Source organism: Cryptotermes secundus, unplaced genomic scaffold (genome assembly GCF_002891405.2).
Source record: "Cryptotermes secundus unplaced genomic scaffold, Csec_1.0 scaffold26, whole genome shotgun sequence".
Classification (NCBI taxonomy): domain Eukaryota; kingdom Metazoa; phylum Arthropoda; class Insecta; order Blattodea; family Kalotermitidae; genus Cryptotermes; species Cryptotermes secundus.
Window position 1 is genome coordinate 1,185,751 of NW_019743656.1, and position 6,000 is coordinate 1,191,750.

Sequence of the window (6,000 nt, forward strand, 5' to 3'; positions counted from 1 at the left end):
GTACCGTTCTGGCGCTCGTCGGAAAATGGCGGTTGAACAGAGAGCCAACATCAAATTGTGTTTGAAGTTAGGCAAAACAGCCGGAGAAGCGTACGAAATGATGAAAAGTATGTACGGTAGTGACTGTTTGAGTCACTCGAACGTTTTTCGATGGTATGCTGTATTTCGTGACGGTAGGGAGGGCACTGAAGATGCTCCACGTGCATCAAAGCCGAGAAGAAATCCCACTGAAGAAAATGTGAAAAAAGTGACCGAAATCCTTGCATCAGACCGATGTGTTTCTGGAAGACTCATCGAGGAGCTTTTGGGAATACCAAAAAGTACTGTGTATCAAATTTTGACGGAGGGTTTGGGCAAACGGAAGGCCTGTGCGCGGTCTGTACCGCACGCGCTGTCAGGTAATGAAAAACATGCCAGAGTGGAACACTGCAAAGACATATTACGGTCGGCTCAAAGTGATACCAAATTAACAAAATCGATCGTTCCTGGTGACGAGACATGGTGTTCTCAATATGAACCTTTCACAAAGCGGCAGAGTGCAGCGTGGTTGAGCCCAAAGAAGTCGATACCAAAGAAAGTGCGCAAGCAAAAGAGTCGAGTAAAGACACTGCTAACCGTTTTCTTCGATTCCAAAAGAATCATTCACAAGGAATTTCTGCCAGAAGATCAAGCAGTGAATTCTGATTATTATCTCGGAGTCCTCAATCGTTTGTGGGCAAGAATTCTTCGAATTCGACCTGAATATCGAGAGCAAGGTTCCTGGTCGCTCCCCCACGACAGTGCCCCCACCCCACAGATCGAAGATCGAGCGGCGCATTTTTTTTGGCCAGAAAAGGGATCACAGTCCTTGATCATCCTCCGTATTCGCCAGATTTGGCTGCAGCAGATTTCTGGTTGTTCCCAAAAGTTAAGTTGACGATGAAAGGAGACCGTCACTACACCATCCAGGACATCCAAAGGGAATCTACCGCAGTTTTAAATGCGACTCCAAAAAAAAAAAAAATAAAGGAGTACAGTGGCTGTTTTCGAAAACTGTTCAATTGATTCCAGCCATGTACGAGTATTGATTCAGAAGGAGACTATTTTGAATAAAAAGAGTGAAATTTTGAAAATAATTCACATCTTGTATTTTTAATGAACACAGTCCTAACAAAACCTCTACACACTGTGTATGTACCTGCATCTTGCTCATATGGTCAGTTTTATCCTTACAGCAAACAGCCATTATTTCCCTGATCAGCGTTAACTGAGCGGTGTTTCTAACGGAGATGCAGTCTGTTCCCTGTGAGGTACGAACTGAGTACTTTAATGTTATTTAGATGGATGTCAGGCCTCACAGAGTTAAATTACAGTTGTATTATTAGTTCTGAGGGCGGGGGCTGGAGTCCAACTGGGTCCACTCGGTATGGCTGCCACTGATTGGCCTATTGTAGCTTGCCCCAGCTCATTATGATGATGGAGAATTTGATGGAATGAAGATTAGCAGGGGAAACCGAAGTACTCGGAGAAATCCCGCCCCAGCGCCACTTTGTCCACCGCACATCCCACTTGACCAGACCCGGGATCGAACCCGGGCCGCCGCGGTGGGAAGCCAGCGACTAACCGCTTGAGCTATGGCGCGGCCTACAGTTTTGTTAAGATTTTATGTTATTTTCTCTGCCCTTAATGCAAGGTTACACTGACAGCAGAAGAAATTGTATTACGAGTTTCACGTTTTGGGATATAACGCCCTGTAGCCCGTTAATATGCCCAAGAAGACACACTTGTGCATAACCACCGCTGTCAGAATATCAGGTCCTATTATCTGTTATTACCTTCTATATCTGCAGACTGATATAATCGGCCATACTGTCTGCAATTTTATGACGGAATTCTTGTATGAAGTCAAGTGATGCATGTTGCATCACCATTACAGACAAACGCAGCATTAATGTTGAGTCAGCAGTCACGTTTCGACACACGGTGCGTCACGCGTGACATATTTCCGCTAATACTGTTCTGTTTCATATTACTCATACGTGCTTCTTGCAAGAAGGTTTCAGCGAGTCATGCGAGCTCCACGGCCGCCACGGCACTGGCCCTGTTCAGCTGCAAACAGATTTCAGAAAGCTAGCGATTACAACGAGGCCTCAAGTGCTGAGCAGGCAAAGCGCAATCAGTATGTCAGCGGAGTTACAGGCGGGGTTCGTTACTGAGAAATGGGGGTTCGATCCTCGGCAGGAGTATATATTTTTTTTCTGTTCTCCACAGCGCCCAGACCGGCTCTGGGGCACACCCACCCTCTTATCCATTGGGTACCGGAAGCTGTTTTCTCGGGGGTAAAGCTGTTGGCGCGTGAAGCTGACCACCCACCTCCACGTAGTGCGGAGGCTGAGAATCCATGGACTCCACTTCCCTATACATCATCATAGTATGGTACGTAGTAAAGCACGGGGACAGTTTTAGACAATTGCATGATTATTTACGCCATGGTCTCTGAATCGACCTTAATGAGACTACTAACGTTTTCGGTGGAAGTTTCTGCTTCCATCTTCGGTATTTTCGAGGAACGTTTTGCAGCAGTCTTGAGGTTGAGGAGTTCTATCTTAGAGGATATAACGCCATGAAAGTCAACCAACGTTTTGGGGGAACATGTTGCAGTGGCTCTGCTTGCCACCTGCTTTAACACCCTGATGAAAGAGGCATATTCCTCCGAAACGTCACTTGACTTTCAGCCTACTACAGACATCCTACCGAGCATCAGGGTCTCTGAGAAAACTACTGCGTCAGTCTTGAGGGAATCTGATGGTGGTAGCAGCTAGTTGGACCGACACATCAGCATGCACGGCTTCGCATCTGTTGAAACCCAGGAATGTTATGCCCGGTGATGGTGCTTGCATTTGCGTTCAGATTTGGTATACTCCGGGAACTTTTGTGTGGAAGGTAAGCGCTGACGAGAGGACATTGCGTTGCACATCTCTGAACCCACTCTGCTGCATCAGGGGCAGAGAATTTGAGGCTGCTCACGCAGCTGCAACCTGGACAATAGTCTGACCAGGTTGGCCGCCATTGGGACCGATGTTCAGGTAGAATCTTGGCGGGGCGAGGGGCTTCAACAAGAAGAGAGAGATATTCGCCGTACATGGCAAGACGCGGACAGGACTGGAACAGTTCTTAAAGTCAGTATGCAAGAGTGTGCTAAGTAACATCTAACACCACTCCGAAGAAGTACGTGAAGGTAAAGTTGTCCTTCCGCTCAACTGAGCCCTATGAGATGAAGACGTATGGAGAGTGGAGGAGGATGAGTAGTTAACTTCACGCCCCGACCGCCTTACCACTGAGAAGAAGCCCCCCCCCCACAGTACTCACTGAATAGAAGTTTGGGTGGGCCACAGGCGAGATCTGGACGCTGTGGAGAAGAACCCGATATCTCAGCCCCTGACAGGAATAAAACCTCGATTTTGCCATCGCTCATACCTTAGTTTTTTGGGGTGGGGTGAGTCTGAGTCCACTTGATATGTTTGCTAGTGTTTGGCTTGGCCGCGCCATAGCTCAAACGGTTAGTTGCTGGCTTCCCACCGCGGCGGCCCGGGCTCGATCCCGGGTCTGGTCAAGTGGTATTTGTGGAGGATAAAGTGGCGCTGGTGCAGGTTTTCTCCGAGTACTTCGGTTTCCCCTGCCAATCTTCATTCCACCAATTGCTCCACAATCACCCTCACCTATCATCTGGGGCTGGCACAATAGGCCAGAAGTGGCCGCAGTACAAGGGACCTAGTGCAACCCCACTAGCAATAAAAAGAAAAAAGAAAAGTGTTTGGCTTATTGTAAAAGCCCCGAATGATAGATGATTGTACAGCAGTCAGTGTAATGAGAATTTGCAAGGGAAACCCGAAGTACTCGGAGAAAACCTGCTTTAGTGCCACATTGCCCACCACAGATCCCACGTGACCCGACCTCGGCTCGAACCCGGGTCACTGCAATGGGAAGCCGGCGACTAATCGCCTGAGCTATGGTACGGCCTTCGCCCGTAGCTTTCTTTTATTGATAGTGGGGTGGGACTAAGTCCCTTGTACTGCGGCCACTTCTGGCCAATTGTACCAGCCCCAGATGATAGGTGTAGTCAGTATTTGACTGAGCTGTCTCGGACCAAGCAACCTTCTGTATTCACCTTTATACAGTTCGAGATGCATCGTGCTGTGTGTTCACATTCGTGGTCTTCTGCGCCATGACACTCCAGTACTGTTGGCGACGTTTCGAACTAACACGCTGACCACCATCTTCAGTGTAACTTCCGAAACATTGATATTCACCTATTCCAGCACACGATGTCGCAGCCCAGAAGACCACAGTCTATATGAAGAGTACTATATTCTGAGACATGACGCCGTATAGTCCGGTACACGTTTGCCAACGTTTCAGAGGAACGTACAGCCTCCATCTTCAGGATCAAAGGGTGAGACAAGCCCCATTGTTCTGCTTGCCACCTGCTTCTTGCTGTGTACTTGCCTGGATTAGTACACCGTTAAGAAGAGGGCACTACGTTCCCCGAAATTCGGTATACTTGTGTCGTGCCACATGATGTCCCACCCCAGAAGACGGCCGCCACCGTGACTAACAATATCTCGTCGATATAAGCTACAGGAGAGGGACTCGTCCTGCCCTGGGTCACGTGACAGGTTTCCAGGTATCGTAATTAACTGGCCGCATCTTTTGTTCCGCTGATGAGCACGTTGTCCGTCACGGCGCCTTGCTCCGGTTTCTGGTTTCAGATCTGCAGCGACTCGAGCCACTATGGCACTTCATTTTCACTGGTTTAGCTCGCTGAAGCCTGAAGGGATGCAAAGCAGATGCACTTGTTGGTACACAATACTTGATGCAATATAAATATTGCACATAATATCTTCCACTGTTTATTTTTCTCATCGCCGTCGATGAGGTGCGAATAACTGTTTAAAGGCTGAAGAAGTGGGGGAAGGGGTAAGAAATTCTACGTGGATCTCCGATTTTGAAGGTTCCCAGGCAGTGCCCCCTTGTCATTCTGGTATAGGTAGAGCATATAATCGGTTATTTTTAAAATATTTTTATGACGCTGGAAGGGGTGCATTACAGTCAAATTTTTGCTAACGTTCGGAGGACTATATTAGGGCGAAATTTTGATGTTACCAATGGAAGGGCTGCGTGTGAAGCCATGCAGTGCAACGTGGAATTCGGGTACCAACCATCATTTGCTCTAGGACCGAGGAAAACCACGGAAACCATTAGCTCTGTTGGTTAGAGCGTCGTGCTAATAAAGGCTGAAGTTAATTTATTTTCCTTGGCACTACAGCCCCAGTGGGCCTAGGCCTACCTCCATGAACTTCTCCGTTGACTTCGGTTTTTCTAGATCTTACACATACGGTAGGACTCCTTGGGCGGTGATCAGCTCGTCGCAAGGCCTCTACCTGTAGACAAACACAGAAAAACGCACACAAACATCCATGCCCTGAGTGGGATTCGAACCCACGATCCCGGCTTCCGAGTGAGCGAAGACAGTGCATGCCTTAGACTGCTCGGCTACCGTGACTGGCGAATGTGTTTGAGAGAGAGAGAAAGAAGAAAGAAAGAAAGAAAGAGCATCGATTTAAGAAGGTTCCCAGGCTTTGCCCGCTCGTCCTTCTGGTAAGAGTAAAGTGAAAGTGTAGGCGTTAAGATGATTAGAAGCAACGACTTGAGAGAGTTGAGAGAGAGGGGCCGCGGAGCTTTTAATTTCAAAAATTAGAGTTTACGTGTATAATTTTGGTANAAGACAGAGGAAAACCAAGAAAACCTGTGTCGAGATGGCCGGTCGCAGGACCTTCCGGATACGCACTGACTTCTAGCCAGCGGTCCGGCAAACAAAACAGACGGGCGATTCCCTAACGTTTCCCTAGCATGTGTGCTTAATGCTTTGTTGATAAAGTTTTCAAGTGCGTACATGTCATCAATAACAATACAATGGTTAATTTACAATTTCAATACATTTCGAAATACAGCAAAACAGTT

At 47.7% G+C, this 6,000-nt stretch overlaps 1 protein-coding gene across 7 annotated transcripts in view; it reads left to right on the plus strand.

The window, feature by feature from the left end:
• LOC111874138 overlaps positions 1-6,000 on the plus strand; it is a 611,561-nt gene that overhangs the window by 556,573 nt on the left and 48,988 nt on the right. Inside the window, exon 1 of one of the 7 annotated variants that reach the window (XM_023869371.2) lies at positions 2,294-2,415. The exons of the other annotated variants lie outside the window; for them this stretch is intronic. The gene's annotated coding sequence lies outside the window, so the exon portion shown is untranslated. Of the gene's footprint in view, positions 1-2,293; positions 2,416-6,000 lie in introns of those variants that run through there. 7 annotated transcript variants of the gene reach the window in all.